At 37.2% G+C, this 19,364-nt stretch overlaps 1 pseudogene; it reads right to left on the bottom strand.

Moving 5' to 3' along the window:
• Positions 1 to 8,156: 8,156 nt before the first annotated feature.
• Positions 8,157 to 14,209, bottom strand: LOC140522892 (protein SEC13 homolog pseudogene; annotated as a pseudogene).
• Positions 14,210 to 19,364: the final 5,155 nt, after the last annotated feature.

Below are 19,364 nucleotides of genomic sequence, written 5' to 3'. Positions count from 1 at the left end.
ATTCTGAACCAAAGGCTGCCAATGTGCAAACCTCATTCCCCATACCCATTTGCCCCCTCTTTTATTCTCATATTCCTTATTTATTATTTATTATCTTATTTATTATCTCCCCAATGTTTCACTCCAGATTTACCCATCCCTTTTACTATGCTTTCTGAAATACTTGCTCTATAATTAACAAATTTGCTTTCATGTTAACCCTTTTTCCTTTCTCACTCCTTCCATCTTCCATAACTCACTGAGATCTGTATCTCACCTAATGTCACTGCATCCCTTTGCCACTCTTTCTAGTACTGGTTGGAGTGAATGGGATGTTCAGGGAGGACTATCACCTCTGGTGTGAGGACTTGCTGAGCCCTTTTCAGGACTGCTCATCCATCATTGATATCCACCTGTCAACTAACTCTGGCTTGTGGTTCCAAAAAGCTGTAGCATGCACAGCAGTCACACCCCATTAAAACCATCTCAGCAGATGGGCTAAACCAGATTGAGGGTAACCAACAGACCTCAAACCTGTCAGTGAGTTTACCCCAAGCATTTGAAGACTTCCCCTGCAAAATATGGGTGAGAACAACTTGTTCCATAGGCCGTGATGGAGGCTGAAACAGTCACTGTGGAGCTATTAGCATATGGTCAGGCATTGAAGACACCAAAGTCTTGCATCCTTGGCCATTGCTACTCCTCTTGACTTCTGTCTTGTCACTGGACTTCAGTGACTCTGGAAGAAAGAGTGAGGCTGACACCTTTGTGCAACTCTGCTTCACTTCAATCCAGTTCACACATGAGACAAAACATAGACCTGTGATGTTATTGGAACTCTTCAAAAATGGAGACAAACAACAGTATTGATTGAACATTCCCTCAGCTTGCTGGTAATGGTGAGGGAACCTGAATAATCTTGTTTCCCCTCACTACTTCTAAATTCTTACTCTACTACCATCACTAAGAAATCTGTCTTCATTTGAGGTTCACTTTATTCAAATTTATCCAATCCAGATCCTTGTGGCTATCACATATCACCGCCAGAATATTCTGCTTTCCTTGATGGTTCGGTGCCTGGCTAACAGTCTTTTTCTTCATTAAAACTAAATGATTTTTAACATTTATATTGATATTATCTCAAATTCTGTACCTTACCAATTCCTCGATCTACTCATGATCTACAATTTTGCTCTGTCTTGCTACACACAGATATTGCCATAGTCTTAATTTTACTATAACCCTCCAGTATTCTACTCTGTGTTCCTGAATTCTGAAATTTTTTTTCCTGATCATAATCTTTTATCATTCCATAAATCACTCTGCCTAACACAACCCTAACTCCTCACTTATTTCCCAAATCGTTACCCTACACTGGCTGTATTTGTGTACCTTAACCCTTTGGTGAATCAATTCTACTCTACACTGCCTTCTACACTTGAAATTCTTGCCCCTTTATTCTATCAACAGTTATATACTTTGATAAATCCCAACTGTAGATTATTCACACCATCTTCCACCTTTATTCATTCAGATACTACTGAATGGATCTAAGAATACCACAAAATCATGTTGACTGGGCCCACTACAAATTTATGTTAATCTCAATGGGGCCTTCACAGTAGCAAGGCAATCCTTTTATAACTCTCTAATCAATTTGAGATTCCACTCACCACACTGGTAAAGCAAACCTTATCATTCCTCCTCAGGACTTCAATGGCACTCTGTTCTCCATCTGTTGAGCTGAGGAATTTACCTCCTAAGTCACTGAAAAAAAAAAGACATTTAACATGAATTTTTTGTTCCATCTTCTTCTCACATAATTCAGATTATTTTCCCCCATTATCTTCTTTACTCTTATTTCACATGAAAAAGTGGCCCTTTCCTTGTCAAGATAAACTCTTCTAAAATTCATCCTTGATTACACCCCATATCGTCTTTTTCAGAGTACCTCCAGTGGTTATTTTTTTGGCCCTGTTGGCTCAGAGAGAATGGGTTTTCCTCTCTCAGTATGATTTTTTTTATTTTTAATTTAAGGGGCCATCCCTTGACTCACTTCTTTTTTTTCTTTTCATTTTATTTTAGACTCAAACACCAGAACACAAATGCAGAATAGAGAAAAGAAAAAAAACATATTATAAACTTAAATACAAAAGAAAAGCATGTCATATGCATAGCAGAACATAAAAGGATTCAAAATATGTAGCAATGAATTTTCATTTCAAGAAAGCCTATATAATAAATACTACATATTGTGTTGAGAATAGTCCATCTTTTCTTTTTCTCTGCTATGCACTGTTTACTTGGTTCTTTTTTTCCCCTTACTCTCCACCCCCAAAAGTTACAATTATGTGGTTATATTTTATATATATATAAACATATTTATTCATATATACATAAAATTTCCCTTCCTTTGAAGAGGAAAGGCACAGGCACAAGCACAAGCACAGGCAGAGGGAAGTGATGGTCTGAGTTACCCAAATGGCTGGGTCCCCTTTCAGGCACCTTGGACTACTTACAGGTTGTGCTTGTCTTTTGTCTGGAAGAGGACCATAACATGAGGGAGATGATGACATGACCTGCAGTCAGCTTCTATTTGAGTGCAGGAAGGCTGTGCAAAGTTGCAAGCCTCACTTTCTCCTCCAAAGCCATCTGGGTCCAGTGGCCAGATATTGATCAGGATGACTAGAGATGACCCAGGATGCAACAGAAGACCCTGGCCTCCTTAGGTCAAGGTAAATTTTGATGGCTGAAAGTTACCTAGTTAACTTAGGGTTTACTGGCTAGATTTCTTTCTCACAGACCAAACCTTAAAACCATTTCAGTCTGGAGCTCCTGGATTGAACAATAGGTCCCTGCCCAACCTCTGCTTAATAGCTATTTTGGGGTCCTCCTGGCTCAGAGTGAATGTAAATATTAACTGATTCTCTTTTGGCCAGCAACCCTAGGGGTCTTCCCCTCTCAATTTGAATTTTTTTAATTAAAGGGACCATCTCTTGACTCACTTCTTAAAGAAGCCTATTCATGAATGTCTATTGTCTCACTCCAAGTGAGAACCTTAGCTTAAAAGGGTCAAGGTCTCCCACTGTGTCCTGGGCCATCTTCAGTCATCTTGATTGACATCTGGCCACTGGACCCAGATGACTCTGGAGGAGAAAGTGAGTCTGGTGACTTTGCATAGCCCTCACTTACATCAAAGTCAGCTGCAAGAAATCTCCCTGATGTCATAGTCCTCTTCAAGAATGAAGGACAAATCACCCAACCTTCAATATCATCTCTTTTATCTCTTCTCTTTAATTTCTTCATATCTACTAGATGTTTCTCTGTTGCCAATGAACATGCCATATCTCCTCCATCTTTAAAAAATCCTCACTTGAGTCTACCATCTTTGCTAGCTATGATCCTATATTTCTCCTCTTCTCAGCTAACTTCCTTGAGAAAGCCCTTAATACTTGGCACCTCCAATTTCTCTCCTCTTACTGTATATTCTAAATCCTCTCGTAATCTAACTTCTGACTTCATAACTGAACTGCTGCTGCTCTCTCTTAAGTTACCCAAATCTAAAGACCTCTTTTCATTCCTTATCCTTCTTGACCTTTTTTTGACATTGTTTTCTCCTTATTCTCTTCTCAGGGTTTTTGTGATACTGCTTTTTCTGTTTGCTCTTTCTGAGTCTTCTTTGCTGAATCTTCATCTAGGTCACAGCCTCTAACTGAGCCCCTCACCCCTACTCCTAAGGTTCTGTCCTGCATCCATTTCTCCTCTTCCTCTATATTATTGTACTTGGTGATCTTATTTGCTCCTATGAGTTCAATTACTAGCAATGAAGATGATTCCAAAATTTATATATCCAGCCCTAACTTTTTTCTTGAGCTCAGTCTTGTATCACCAATAGCTTTTTAAATATTTCAAACAGAATATCCTGTAGATATCTCAAACTCCCTTTGTCTAAAACTGAACTCGTTATCATTCTCCCCAAACTACCTCACTCCCATTCCCACTTATAAGCTTCCATATTATTCTTGACAGCCCTACTATCCTCACAGTCACTCATATTGGCAAACTTAGTATGATGCTTGACTCCTCTCCTTCATTCACCCCATATGTGCCATCTTGTCACTTTTACATAAATTCACTTCATCTCTTCACAAATTCTCTTCTCTTTGCTCATACAATTGTTTTGTTGTTGTTATTTAGTCATTTTAGTCATGTCTGACTCTTCATGTCCCTATTTGGAGTTTTCTTGGCAAAGATACTGGAGTATTTTGCCATTCTTTTCCCTAACTCATTTTACAGATGAAGAAATTGAGGCAAATAGGGTTAAGTGACTTGCCCAAGGTCACGCAGCTAGTAAGTACCTGAGGCTAGATGTGAACTCAGGTTTTCCTGACTCCAGGCCCAGTGCTCTATCAACTGTGCCATCAAGCTGCCCAACACAGTTACACTGGCGCAAATCTTCATCATCTATGCCTATGCAAATATAAAATGTCACTTTTGGCATTTAAAGACCTTCATAATCTGGATCTTTTCTACATTTCCACTTCTACATTTTATTTCCATTAATTTACTCTCTTATCCAGCAATAAGGATTTTGCTTTCCTTAGGACTTGATACTCCCTTTCCTGACTCTGACTTTTCACTGACTGTTCTTCGTGCCTAAATTGCTTACCCTTCACCTAATGACTTGCTTCAAGACTCAATTCAAATCCTGCCTTCTGCAAGAGGCTTTTCCCAGGCATTCCTTCTACTGCCCTTTATTTCTAACAGAGTTAGGGTGCCTAAATTCCATTCATATTTTCCTTTTCTAAAGGGACAGGTGAGATTCGCCACCCCCACTTCACTCTAAGTGCCTTTTGCTGAGTCTTTCTGAGGCAGGGAATGAAAGTGTGTATCCCTTTCAATGTGTTTATTTAATTTGTTACCTTATACACTCCTACTCAACAACAGTAACAAAAACATATAAATATAATACCAAATTTCATATGATAATGACAGTTTCTTTTTTTAAGTGCCCCATGAGTTCCAGAGGGAAGATCATCACTAAACTGGCAAATCAGGGGAGGCTATATGGAGGATGTAGTATCTTAGTTAAGCTATAAAGGATGGATAAAAATTCAGCTGGTGAGGAGACAAGGGGAAAAAGGAGGTTGGAGTAGAAATCCTCTGAGCTCCTTTCAGCTCTTAAGTGGTGCTCCTATGATCCTAAGTGTGTTCCAGGGAAAAGCAACACTACCAGCCAAGGTACAGAGACAGGAAATACAGTAGCATCCAGTCATAAAAATTCCCTTGAAACTTCAGATCTGAAAAAGTACCTAGAAATATTAGCCAGGGTGGGGGTAGGAAGGGGGAACTGATGACCTCTACCAAATTCTTGCAATCATAGTTATGCCTTTTTTTCCCTTTAAACTAAGACAAATACTGTAATTCTAAATCCAAGCAAACAAAACCCATACTTTCCTTTTGTAGAAAGAATTTAAACTGGGCTAGAAACATTTACAAATTGAAATCTGGGAAGCTATATTTATAGAAAATATAGAACATGACTCTAGAAACTCCTCACTAGATCAGCACTCAAAACCCTCATAGTCTGGCTCCAATCTATCAATTCAATCTGATTTTAAAGGATTCATTCCTTTCCAGCCTCTACTCCTGAGATAGATAAAGGTTTGCCAAAACCAGTACAATCTTTAACAGCTTTCTTTTATTTTATCTTTTCCTAGGTGATCAAGTCAACAAAGTTCTTAGTAGCTCCTTGCCTTAGCACTAAAGAGAGCATGGATTTTTTTTCATAATCACAATCTTAAAAACCACAATTTGAGGTCAGTTGGTGGAAGACTACAAACTGTTTAAATGATTTATCATGAAGACTTTTTGATAATTAAATAAATTATTTTCTTCTAGTTCAGACTCTGACCAAAATAATTCCTTTCAATATGAACCAAGAACACACAAATGTTTTCCCCATTGGCTCATTAAGGCAGTTGAACTGATTAGACTGGTTTTACTTCTCTTTTTCTCTCAATCTTTCTCTTTCTCCCTTATAGGTAATTTGCTCTGAGTTTTTAAATTTTTGCTTTAGAAGAAGCCACTTTCTATATCTATTCAATTTTTAAATATCTTCTTCAAGGGGTTAGAATTTGAATATAGCTGGAATTCTGCTTACCTGTGAAGACACCTGTGCAACCATTCACCTCAGGACAATATATTCATTAATAGCCATGTCAATGATTACAGAACAACCAACTATGTTGGGCAATATCGTATAGTTTATTTGCAAATAAAGACACTTCACAGTCATAGAAAGAATTTTGAATTGCCAGGAGGATCCTACTTATAGTTCCAAAGTCTACTTATGTGACTTTTAGACCAAAGAAGTTTATTCCCCAGGAAAAAATAATTTTGTGAAATTTATTACTACTCTTTGTTGATCAAGTTATAATTGACCTTTAAGCAGAGGAAAACAACAAGGAATCAAAGTCATAGAATCATATAATTTTAGAACTGAAAGAAATTTTACAGCTCAGTTTTTTTCAACCTCCTCATTTTGTCATTTAGTGATCAAATGACAGGTAGTCCTACAGCCTAGGTCTACTTATTCCCTAGTCTAGTGCTCGTTCAATGATAACAAATTTCCCCTTTATTGATCTATCTTTTAAAAATGGTTGATTAATTTCACTTGGTACGTGAAGATACTGTTCTATGTATTTTAAATAAATACTGGTTCTTTTTATTAATTCCCCAGTGGAATTTTTATTACAATCATCATAAACTTATAGAGTAAAAAAATTAAACACTATAACCATTATTTTATAGTTCATAAATACTGACATCTAGTGGTTACTTTCATAGTTTAATATACTGAATTAGTTAATTTTCCCTGTTATTTGCATAATGCTCTACAAAAATCTTACTCCAGTGCCCCAAAGTGTTTGGGAATTGACCCTGGGTCCTTACAATCTATGTTAACACAAATTCTAGTCAGAAGAAAAGGTTCTATACATAGTCCTAGTAACAAATAGTGTTTGCTGTCTGAGGGTCAGCCTAAATAAGTAGCAAGAGATCATTAGACCATTCCCCAGTAGAGAAGTAGTCAAAGAATATGAACAAATATTTCTTAAAACAAGTATTGTAAGCAATTTACATTAATTTAAGCTAATGTTTCCTATTACTAATAATAAGAGAAATGCAAATCAAAACAAACCTAAGGTTTCATCTTACACACAGAAAACTAGTGAAGATGATGAAAGGCAGAAATAGTAAATGTTAGACGAGATATGGCGATACAGCCACACTAATACATTGTTGGTGGAGTTGTGAAATAATTGGCCCAACCACTCTGGAAGGCATTTTGGAATCATGCAAATAAAGTAACCAAAGTGCAGTTACTGTTGTCCACAGTGACCTAGAAATTCTACTGCTAGTAATATACTCCAAAGGGGCCATTGACCAAAAGAAAGGTACTATATATGCTAACATATTCATAGGAGTACTTTCTGTGGTAGCAAAGATTTGGAAAGGAAGTAGGGACCTATCAGTTGGGGAATGACAATAAATTGTGGTACATGATAATGTAATGTGTTACAATAAATGATGAGCATAATAAATATAGGAAAACATGGAAGGACTTAAATGAATTAACACAAAGTGAAATAAATAGGGCCAGGAAAACAATATACATAATGACCACAAGAGTGTAAATGGAAGAAGCAAAAACCACAAGATAATTGAAAAAAAGTTTAGAATTATTATTGACTTTACTAAATTATTTTTGGGAATAATCCCCACCCCAGAAACATAAATCCCAAATTCTAGGGGTACACAAAAGTTGCCAAAAAATATTTAAAAATGAACATCTTTGAAGATCATTTGGGGTAATTTTTCCTTAAACAATAATGAATCTGAACCAGTCAAGTTAAGTTAGAGACCATATCAAATCAAAGTCAGACGATCACTACTGTGGCTGCATATGTTCATAGGGACACATGATCTTATTGAATTCAGAATAATTTTATTTACTTTCCCAGTTTAAAAAAAAAAAAAAGCTGTTCATCAACTGATCCATGGTGTAGCAGTTCCAGAGATCATGGTTAGGGATAGCTGTTCTCTGGTTCCCCAGCTCCAGTGGCTGGCTAATCTTTTGGTGTGTCTGCCCTATCTAGCATGTTGGATGTCACTGTTCATTCTGTTGATGCTGCACCTTGGATCTTGTTGACATCATTGATACACACCCTCTGTCCACTGACTGTTTCCCTTCATTGAATAACTTTGTTGTTTCCTCCTGAAACAGCCAGAATGTTATTTGTGATAGACCAGCTCACATGCCATACAGCACTAGTGAACTTGTGCAGTAATAGGTGACTATGTGTTTCCCAGAAACATTGTAACAGGTCCAGAACATTCTGAAAGCAGCTGGCAATTGTGCTTATAGGCAGGCCAATGGAATGAGTCCATGCAACATCTTGGACCTAGTCACTGTCCACTTCTAGCTTATGATCCTCCTTCCATTGACCATCTTCCTCCTTTAATAGCTTGACCAAGTCACAATCACCCAATACAAACTTCTTGATATAGTTTGGTTTTTGCCTAGATGCTGGCCCAGCTGACAGCATTACAGTCAATGATGAGCATTATTGAGTTTTTTCACTTCCTGCTACCAAAATGTAGCAGCGAGACGGCCTATCTGAGCTGCCACAGGCAAGAAATAGCCTGTAGTAATGTGGGGCCCAGCCTTCTGTGTTCACTGAAGTCCTGTGCAGTCACATATATTTTCCCAAGTGCTATTTTCATCTTTCAAGTGATGACTTTCTAGTCATAAGAGCAGGAGGATTAGATATTTCCATGTATAGAATGAGTCCAGTGTGGTGGATGGCCTGCATCCCCACGCGACTTGGTGATGTGGTGAAGAAGAAAGACACATGGACAGGTGGGAGAAGATAGGCCAACTCCATTTATTGATCTGAGGGTCAGAGTATATATAGACAGAAACTGCAAGTCCACGTGACATTCTGCTCATCTCCTGTCCTAGCTATTTGGCCAGTCTTATTGTTTTAAAGACTGTTAGCCTAGATGGCATCAATTTTACATATCCCTTGTATTCTGTAGTTCTCTTGTTTGTCTCATGGTGACAGCAACTTGGGGAAGGGGCGGGGCATGGAGAGTCATTCTGGATGATAATGAGCATAGTCTCAAAGAACAGATTCCCCAAAGGTCTATCCTGAACTTGTCAACCGCACTCCATCCTGGCCCTCAACAAGCCCGGGCCACTTGTGGTACACAGCCTTCATAGTCCCTCAGGTGAGAGATGACAATCTGACCACTATTCCACACATCAAAGATTTTGACAGATCTATCTGATGAGTAGGTGGCCAGCTGGGTGCTATAATAGTCTATCTAGGCATCATGAATCATATCCTCCTGAGCAATATTTACAGTGTTAATGACTGACACATGCTGGCTCTATAGGTGGTTCTTAGTCTTGTATGTGGGAGTTTTTCCTAGACATGGTGGCCAGAATAAACAACTGAAAAGTAATATTGCAAAATTTATAAAGAAAAGTTTGGTCTGAAAGAAAAGATATGAAAAGACAGTTGGTCCACGAGTATGGAAGATTGTCTATAATGGCAATTTTTTAAAAATGTGTTGATCGGTTTTAATTAATTTTTTCTCTTTTTTCCTTTTCTTTTAAAAAATTCTTTGTCATAAGGACAGTGCTCTAGGTGGGAAAAGGTGAAGGATACAGGGGAAAATCAAGTTAACATGAAAACAAAAGTTATCAATAAAATATTTTCAAGTGTTCACCATGTCTTTTTGAAACCATCTAGTTCCTCATTTCATATAGCACAACAATATTCCATCATAATCACAGTAGAGCTAGTTGACTGGCACAGTAGATAGCATACTGGGCCTAGAGTCAGGAAGAATTGACTCTTACTAGCTTCAAATGCTTGCTAGCTGTGTGACCCTGGGCAAGTCACTTAATTCCTATCTGTCTGTAATGGTAATTTAAATGGGAACAACTTTCTCATCCATTAATAGGCCCATGTGACCAGCCTGCTTCACATGGAAGTCTGAGTCACTTGGAGCCTGTGGTGGGAGAAGTTTGTTGAACAGGTAGAGCAGGAAAGGGTGGAGCAAGAAATAAGTTAGAGCAATCCAAGCTGGGAAAGAGAGAGCAGATAGCAACTGGCATGAGTGGGAGAGCTTGTTTGTGTTTTGTTTAAGGGAACCTATTTGTGATTTGTTTAAGGGAGCTGGTTTGTGGGAAGACTAACAGAGGGAAGGCTTGGGGATGCGTTGTTACTGTGTATAGGTTTCTTTGTTGCTATGATGGATTTGGCTAGCTGGTCTTGGATTCAGCTTTCTGATGTTTGAATAAATGTTTTGTTTCTGTCTTTCATGTGGAGAGTCTGTTGCATTTCACCATTCAGAATTGTGCTGGCAAATTCATAGCCACCCTATGGTGCTGTGAATATCACATTGGCGCTAACTGCCTCAGTTTCTTCAAGTGTAAAATAGGGATAATAATAGTACCTCCCTTTAGGGTTGTTGGAAGAATCAGGGGCAACTAGGTGGTGCAGTGAATAGAGCACCAGACTTGGAATCAGAAAGGCCTGAGTTCAAATCCACCCTCAGACACTTACTAGCTGTGTGACCCTGGACAAGTCACTTAACCCTTTTCACCTCAGTTTCCTCATCTGTAAAATGAGCTGAAGGAAGAAATGGCGAACCACTCCAGTTTGCCAAGAAAACCCCAAATGGGGTCATGAAGAGAGGGACATGACTAAAACAACTGAGCAACAAAAACAACAGAGGTTCAAGTGAGATAATATTTGTAAAACACTTAATACAATACCTAGCCTATGGTAGACACTTGATAAATGCTTATTCCTTTCCCTCATATATCACAATTTATTCTACCATTCCTCAATTGATTGGTATTTCCTCAACTTCCCATTTTTTGCCACCACATAAAAAGCTGCTATTGGTATTTTTGTACAAATAATACTTTTCCCTCTTTCTTTTATTTCTTTTAAGTGTAGGCCTAATGGTGGTATAGCTGGATCAGAAAGCATGGTTTTAAAAAGATCTGGAAAGATATAAGAACAGAGGCATGTTGACTTGAACGGAACCAGAAAAACAACTTTTGTATCATCAATACTATAAAAGTGAATGTTTGAGGACTTTTACAAACTGATGAAAAATTAAGTGAGCAGAACTAGAAGGATAATTTATGAAATAACATCAACACTGTATAAATAAACAAATCTGAAAGCTGTAAGAACTATGATAAACACAATGACCATTTATGATTCCACAGGACTGATGATGGAACATATTATCCATGACAGAGTAGTGATGGACTTAGGATACAGAATGAGATACTCACACATATGTATACATATATGTGTGTGTTGTGTATATGTATACACATGTATGTATATACACACACATATAATATGGGGGTGGGAGGTATATGTATGTATGTATGTATACATATAATCATTTAGGGGATTTGTTTTACTTGACTATGAATATTTGTTACCTAGGATCAAGTCTGATATTGATTTGCCATGTGGCCTTAGTCACTTAATTTCCCAATGATCTAGGCAACTAAAGGCTATACTTTATAGAGAGAGTACTAACCTACATAAGTAGAGGGGATTTCCTCATATAAGGAGTTCCCTATATAAGTGAAGCTCTAGGTGCTGTCCAAATTCCTTTATAGGGGTGGGGAACCTGGGACCTAGAGGTCACATGTGGCCCTCTAGGTCCTCAAGTATGACCCTTTGACTGAATCCAAACTTCACAGAACAAATCCCCTGCTTTAGAACATATTTATTGTGTATGTCAATAGCATTCTTAGATTATCAAAGCTCAAAATTGGCAGAACCTCACAGTAACTCAAATCTAGAACACTTTCAGAGATTAATCACCCAAACACATTTATTGGGTGCCTATAATGTTGCAGGTATTGTGCTAGGCACTGGAGGCACAAAGGTAAAAAGGAAAGAGGCTGTGTACTGAGATTATATTTTATTGGGGGAGAATGGAAGGCAACATGCACACACAAAAATTAAATAAAAGAAAAAAAAACCTGGGGGTGGGGCAGAAGTTGTAAGTGAAGGGATTAGGAGATTAGGATCTTCCACATGTGGTACGACCACCTCTGGGGCTGTCCAAGGTTCCACCTTCCCACCCACCACTGCCTCCCCATAATGATGATGGCCAGACTCTCTGGTGGAGAGGGCTGCAGCTCAGACTGTTTTGTGCCGTACCCCTATTCTCAACTTTTTGTTTGCTTTTTTACCCCAAATCAAAGGACTCCTTGTGGCTTTATTTATGCTCCTAAAATCACATAATTTGGATGTTGCTCTGCTCTGCTCATATGTGAGACCAATATTGCTTCAACTATTTACAGCATGTTACTCACCTGGGTAACATAACAGTTGGTCTTATTAACACTGAAGCTTAAGACAATGAGACATGTGAGAAATGTGGCAAGTCAATTCTGGTCACGCAGCTTTTTAATTTCTATATTTGGTTAGTATTAGAATTAGGAATTATTTACACTGATACTTTGGTATGCAAACAGGTTGGCTTGTCAGATCTCAAAAGCATTTTCCTTCATAATCCTCCTCATGTTTACCTCTGCTATCTGATCTGATAGATTTCAGGCCCCAAGGATTGATGAAACTGAAAAGCAAATCTTCAATTAGCTAGGGGAAAGCAGAATATAGAGCTTCAATCTCTCCCTTCTACTGAAATAACAAAGCTTTAGATTTAGCATATTCAGTCCATTTTACAGAAGGATATATTCAGGCACGAAGGGGTTAAATAGCTTCCTCAAAGTCACATAGTGTCATAAAACCAGGGTGTGTGGGGGTAGGGGTGGGGATTAAAGCGTGTATCTGTTGACTCTTAGACCAGTTCACTTTCTGTGCTAGCTGCTTAAAACCACCTTCAATATTTATCTGCTCAAACCCTGAAAATGCATTCCTCATATAAATTTGTTATACAAGGAAAACTTATTAAATAGCATTTTGGCATTTGTCCATAGGATCATAGACTATAACTGGAAGAGATCTTAGAGGTCATGTAGTTCTCTCATTTTTCAGACGAGGAAAATGAGACTCAGAATTTTTCCAAGTCACATAGGGAGAAAAGCAGCCAGTTTTTGAAATCAGGTTCTCTGGTTCCAGATTTGGTATTCTTTATGCAACAATTGCTAAAGTCCACAATCTCTCTATCATCAATGTTGGAGAATCTGGGAAACTATGTAGTTTGCTGCAGAGTTCTTTATATAAATCTCTGGGAGTGGAAATCTTGTGAGACAATGCATCTTTATATTCCTCCCACTAGAAAACTCTCCAATAGGTGAAAATGAAAGACTGATTATACGTAGAAGGTTACTTGGAATTCTTAAGAGATAGCAAGAGCTGAATGGTTTAGTGCAGGGAAAGGTTTCATCTGGCTCAGTTCTAATATTAGACAAATCAGTTTGTTCATCTCTAACTGACCTATTTGTTCATTCATCCAAGTAATTACCCTAATCTCTATATAGTTTCTGTGTGCTGTAAGATAACTAGAACATATGGGATCCATTTTTAGCAGGCAATAGCATCTTCTTGAAAACGAGTTTAATTAATTTAAATACATTTAGAGAGGATCTCTCTCTATGAGAGGAGTGACTGGATTTTATTAAACTGATGATGACCAGATATATCACAGGGAGGTATAGAGATAATATATGTCAAATGCTTTGTGAATTATAAAGTGTTATGTAAATATTAGTTATCATTATTATTATTTCATTCTTCTTACCTTTTTCAATGGAGTTCAGATTACATAGTTCTAGAACAAATCTTTTCCTGCTCTTATTTTTTTATATTTAATGTTCTGTGGACTATTTAATACAGAGTTGGATAAAGCAATTGCTTTTTGTAAGATTATTGAATCTTGGATCATTTAATAGATGAGAAGGCTGAGTTCTCCAAGATAGTTTGAGGTTTCTATTTTTACTTGGGGTTTTGTTGCAAGGCAGCCCTTGAAAGACATATAATTCTACCCAACAAGTCAAGTCTTGCTAAGTATTCAGTGGGTGGAAAGTTTTGTAGTCTGTACTGATATATTGCACAGTATCTACCATTTCCTTGTGTAATCTGCATTGATCACTAAATATCAACTTCCTGACAATAACTCTTCGGTAATTTATGGTGGCAATGATAGTCATCACCAGCTTACTTGTTTTCCTAAATAAATCCTCATGACAGTATGCATTTTTAAAATGCTTGTCTTTCAACATATTGTTGGTTGAGTGCATGTGGATGGCACCCAAGGAAAACTTTTTCATTTCACTATCAGATTTAGGATCCAAATGGAAATAAAATACTTTCAGTTACATTGGATAAATTTAGTGGCATGTACCTATTGTCAACCTTTACTACTACTGTTCAGTTATGTCAGTTTGTTTCATAAGTATGTTCTCTGAGGTCAACCAATCTTCTCACTCCATTGTCACCCCTATACACAATTGCATTAATAGTATTGTAGTAGTAATTGTAGTAATAGTATTATTATCATGGCTGTACATGAATATCATAGAAACTTGCACATAAAAGGTGATTAATAAATACTTGTTGATTGATTGATCATAAGAGGTAATACAGTGGACTTCTGTGGCATGTCAACAGTAAGATGGAGGATTGAATGTTTTCTCTGATCCTGTAGCACCAATGCAATATTCACAATGCCTCCTAGGTCTATGAATATGCCAGCACAATTCTGCATGGTAAAATATAACAGACTCTCCTCAGGGAAGACAGAACCAAAACATGTATTCAAACACCAGAAAGCTGAATCCAGCCCCAGCTAGTCAAATCCATCATAGTAACAAAGAAATCTAAACACAATAACAATGCAGGGAGCACTACCATCTCCAATCCTTCCCTCTGTTACTCTTCCCACAAATCAGGTCCCTTAAACAAATCACAAACAGGTTCCCTTAAACAAAATCACAAACAAGCTCTCCCACTCATGCTAGTTGCTGCCTGCTTTCTCTTTTCCAGCTCTGACTGTGCTGACTCACTTCTTGTTCCACTCTTTCCTGCTCCACCTGTTCAACAAACTTCTCTCACCACAGGCTCCATGTGACTTAGACTTTCATGTGACCTAGGCAGGTCACATAGTCCTATTAATGGATGGGGAAGATTTTCCCATTTAAATTACCCTTACAGATTCCCATGATCTTTGTCTTCAAAACATAAACTATGCATGAAAGACAAAGCAACTTCAGCTGACTCCATGTTCCATATACCTAGAATTCAAAAAGAGACAAAACCCCCAAAGAAACAAATGAATTGATACTCAGTGACTCTGAGTTCACTCAGCACTTTTTTTGTTACCTTCTACACTATCAGGAGCAAGGCTACATTAAGGAGACACAAGCACCGAAAGCATGGATCAGAGCTTGCAGCAAAACACAATTCCCACACCTTAGTCCCCCTTCCCTCTTTCCAATGCTGTCAGAGATCCCAGATCCAGACAATGGAAGCTAACATACAGCTAGTGTAGCAGGTGACAACTCTTCAGGAGCTAAAGTCTGCTGGGGTCCACAAGCACAGCAAAGCTCTGAACTGTCAGTGCCAGGGCAGATAATTCTGTAGCACCAGCGCTGCAAAGCTCTGACCTGTTAATGCTAGGCAGAGAACTGAGGAACAGAGGTATAGGATGCCATTGGATGACACTCTGTGTGTGTGAGGGAGGCTGTGCAACACTCTACTAAGCCTGAAGGAAAAAACACAGCATCTACTAAGGGTCAGTTCTGACAGTCCAAAATTTACTTGGGGCAGAGTCCTAGGTTGGTGAACTGAATTGCCCAGCATGGGAGAAGGCTGAGGTGCTTTGAGATACACCCTCAACAGAACTGTCACTAGAAAGGACAGAGTCAGAAAATGAATAGGGAAAAACAGGGAGAAAAGAGGACTGAAACTACCAGAGATATCAGGAAGAAGAAAACCTAAAGTCTTTGACTGTAAACAGATAAATCAACAGGGAAAACATTAATAACAGAAGGACCTAGTGAATGACTTCAGACATCTAGGAATAAAAACTGCAAAACAAAGGAAAATTATCCAACATTTAATGAGACAGAGGACCCTGTGGAAAAGTAAGGAAAACATAGAAGCATAACATGCTGTTCTTGAGTGGTTCAAAAGACTAATGAGAATCGTGACAGCAGAATCTATGACTTGCACAGAAAAAGTAATAGGCAGAATTAAAAAAAAACTGGAATTTGCAATGGCAGATCTCATCAAAGAAACAAAAGAGAGCAATAGTTTGAGAATGCAAATATATACAAATGAAGAATGATTTAGAAGAAGAGAAGCAAAAAATAAGAGAAAATATGCTCATCGTGGAAGCAAAACATATTCATCTTGAAGATAGAATGCATAGAGACAATCTAAGGATCGTAGGTCTCATAGAACACTAGAGCGGGGGATAAAACCTTAACACTGTAATAAAGGAAATAATAGAACTGCCTAGAACTTCTGAACATGGAAAATGATATAATACCAATTTGAATATTTCACAGATCATCTCCAGAAAAAAGCCACCAAAAAAACCTCAAGGCTGAAAATTCCAAAAAAAAAAAAAAAATAGAAGTTAAAATGAAGAATTCAATTCAAAATAAGTTCTGCAAGCAATCAGAAGAAATCTTCAAATACAAAAGAAAGGAAATTCAAATAATGTAAGACTTTTTTTGCATCCACTTGAAAATATAGGGAATGAAATACTGTGTTCTAAAGAGCAATAGAGCTCCTGATTTACCCTGCAAATCTGAGTTTAAGCATATAGTGAGAAAAAGGTGAATGTTCAATAATAAAGAGGCATTTGAAACTTTTTATTTAGAAAGAAAACTAGAAATGAAGAGATTATTTGCTTCTCAAACACCTCCCAAAACAGAAATGCAATAGGAGTGAATAAATGCAGCAGCCAAAGATGGCAACAGTAACAAGGCAGATAAAAAAAGGAATATGTGACATGGGATTAGATTTAGGGCTAGCAATGAAATGAAGGTTACCCCTGTCATTTCATAAATAAAAGAGCCTTTTGGGTGAGGAGGAGAAAAAAGAAGGATTAAAAAAGCGGGGGGGGGGGGAGGAAGGATGAGCTTGGGTGGTGAGAGGTTCCACTGATGAATGCTACTGTGGATAAAGAAAGATGATCTATGAAGAGAGATGAGGAACTTGCACTGAGCGTGGCTTGAGGGATGTGGGGCTGAAAACTCTACTCATCCTACCTTGGTGGGTGGGATTTGGAGCTCTTGGAGGCAACTGGTATCTAGGGGAGTAAGAAAGATCCAGTGAGGAGATTTTGAGATAAATGAGGGGAAATGTATGAGAATATTGATCAGTGGTAAGATGCATAAGTGGGGATGTGGTGGGGAAGGGACCCTACCATGGGGCAAGAAACTCTCTGATACCTGCAATAATTGGCATTGTGTTGGGAGTGGGGCACAATGGAGAGTGAGAATCCGCAAGACAATCTCTACCCGACAATGGTCAAAACTGTTTACAGAAGGAATCTATATACCTTTGACATTTTGATTGAATGAGGAACACAGAGAAAAGAGAAAAATTAGATAATTATGGGGGTCATGATTCAGAGAATAAGGGTCTAGAGTAGATAGAGAAAGAGGATATATAATGAAGAAAGAGAAATCTTTTTTTGGAAAAGGGCATGAAAAGGAAATGAAAACAACTATAATGAGGTGAAGGGGAAGAGAGCAAAGAGAATCTACTTGACTGAGAGAAAAGAGGGAGGGATGAGCTATATTTAACCAAATAAAAGTGTGAAGGAAAAAGGATCTAATAAATAAAACCCCAAAAGAAAAGGGGTAACAAATGAGAGGAAGAGGTCAAGGGAGAGGGAAAGAAAACCAATGGGAACATGGCCACCTTAAAAAATACTGAGGTACAGTAACTGAAGAAACAGTAGAAGAGGGAAAAATAATAATTTGAAAAAATATTAGAACAGATGGAGGAAAAGATAAACCAAACTCTCATTAATCTGAATGGATTAAATAATCCAATAAAATTAATAAGAGTAACAGATTGGACAAGAAAACAAAACCCTGCAATTTGTTGCTTACAAGAAATACATTTAAAAAACAAAGTTGCACCCAAAATAAAACTGAAGGGATAGAAAAAAATTACAATGTATCAAATGATTTTAAAAAAGCAAGATTAGCTATCACACTATCTGTCAAAGCAAAAACTAATATTTAACAACAAAAAGGGATAAACAAGAAATTTATATTATGATTAAAGTAGTTACAGCCAAAAACCCAGTATCAATAATAAACATATGCTCCAGATACCTTAGTATCCAAATTAATAAAGGAAACTTTATTTGAGCTTAAAGAAGACATAGTAATATAATACAGACAAGAGACTTTCAATTTTGGATAAGTTTAACAGAAAGAATATTAAATGGGAAAATATTTAAATTAATTAAATTAATTAATTATTAAATATTTATAAATACCTAACAATTGCTGGAGAAACTAAAATTAAAGGATTTAAGGTATCTCCTATATGGAAAAGCAAAAGAATACATATTTCTTAGCACTCTATGGTGCTTTTTGACAAAACTAATGATATAGTAGGGCACATTGTAAACAAATGTGAAAGAAATAGTTCGTTCATCTTTTATAGACCATAATGCAACAAAAAGAGTAATTTATTCAGGGACTACAACCTGAAGATACAGACCCAAACGAAGACTTAACAATGAAATCCTAAATAATTAATAGGTGAAAGGACAAATCATAGAAACAATTAATAACTATGTTAAAGAAAATAACAATGATGAAACAACATACCAAAATTTCTGGGATGCAGCTAAAGCAGTTCTCAAGAGAAAAATAATATCTTTGTACATAAACACTAACAAAATAGAAAAAGAGAGAATAAATGAACTGAATATCCATTGAAATGAGAGATTAAAAAATAAAATGTGCACTAAAGAAGATTTATTAAAAATTAGAGGGCAAATAGATAAACTGAAAAACTATAGAAATGATAAATAAAACTAAAAACTCGTTCTTTGAAAACCCTTAGATAATCTGATGAAAAAGAGCAGAAGGCTAAATTAATAAAATAACTAATGAAGAAGGTGAAACAACAGCAAAATCAAGAGAAATTAAAATTATTATACACAGCTATATACAAACAAAGCTGAGAATACAAAAGAGAAAAAGAATATCTTAAAAAATGCATAATACCCAAACTATTAGATGACTAGTTAAAATCTTAAATAGCCCAGTCTCAAAAAAAGGAATTAAATATAGCTGTAAAGGAACCGCCAAAGGGAAAAAACAAAGA

This window comes from Notamacropus eugenii, chromosome 2, assembly GCF_028372415.1.
Source record: "Notamacropus eugenii isolate mMacEug1 chromosome 2, mMacEug1.pri_v2, whole genome shotgun sequence".
In the NCBI taxonomy this organism is placed as follows: Eukaryota; Metazoa; Chordata; class Mammalia; order Diprotodontia; family Macropodidae; genus Notamacropus; species Notamacropus eugenii.
The sequence above is the reverse complement of the archived record's forward strand: the minus strand, read 5'-3'. Positions and strand labels throughout refer to the sequence as shown.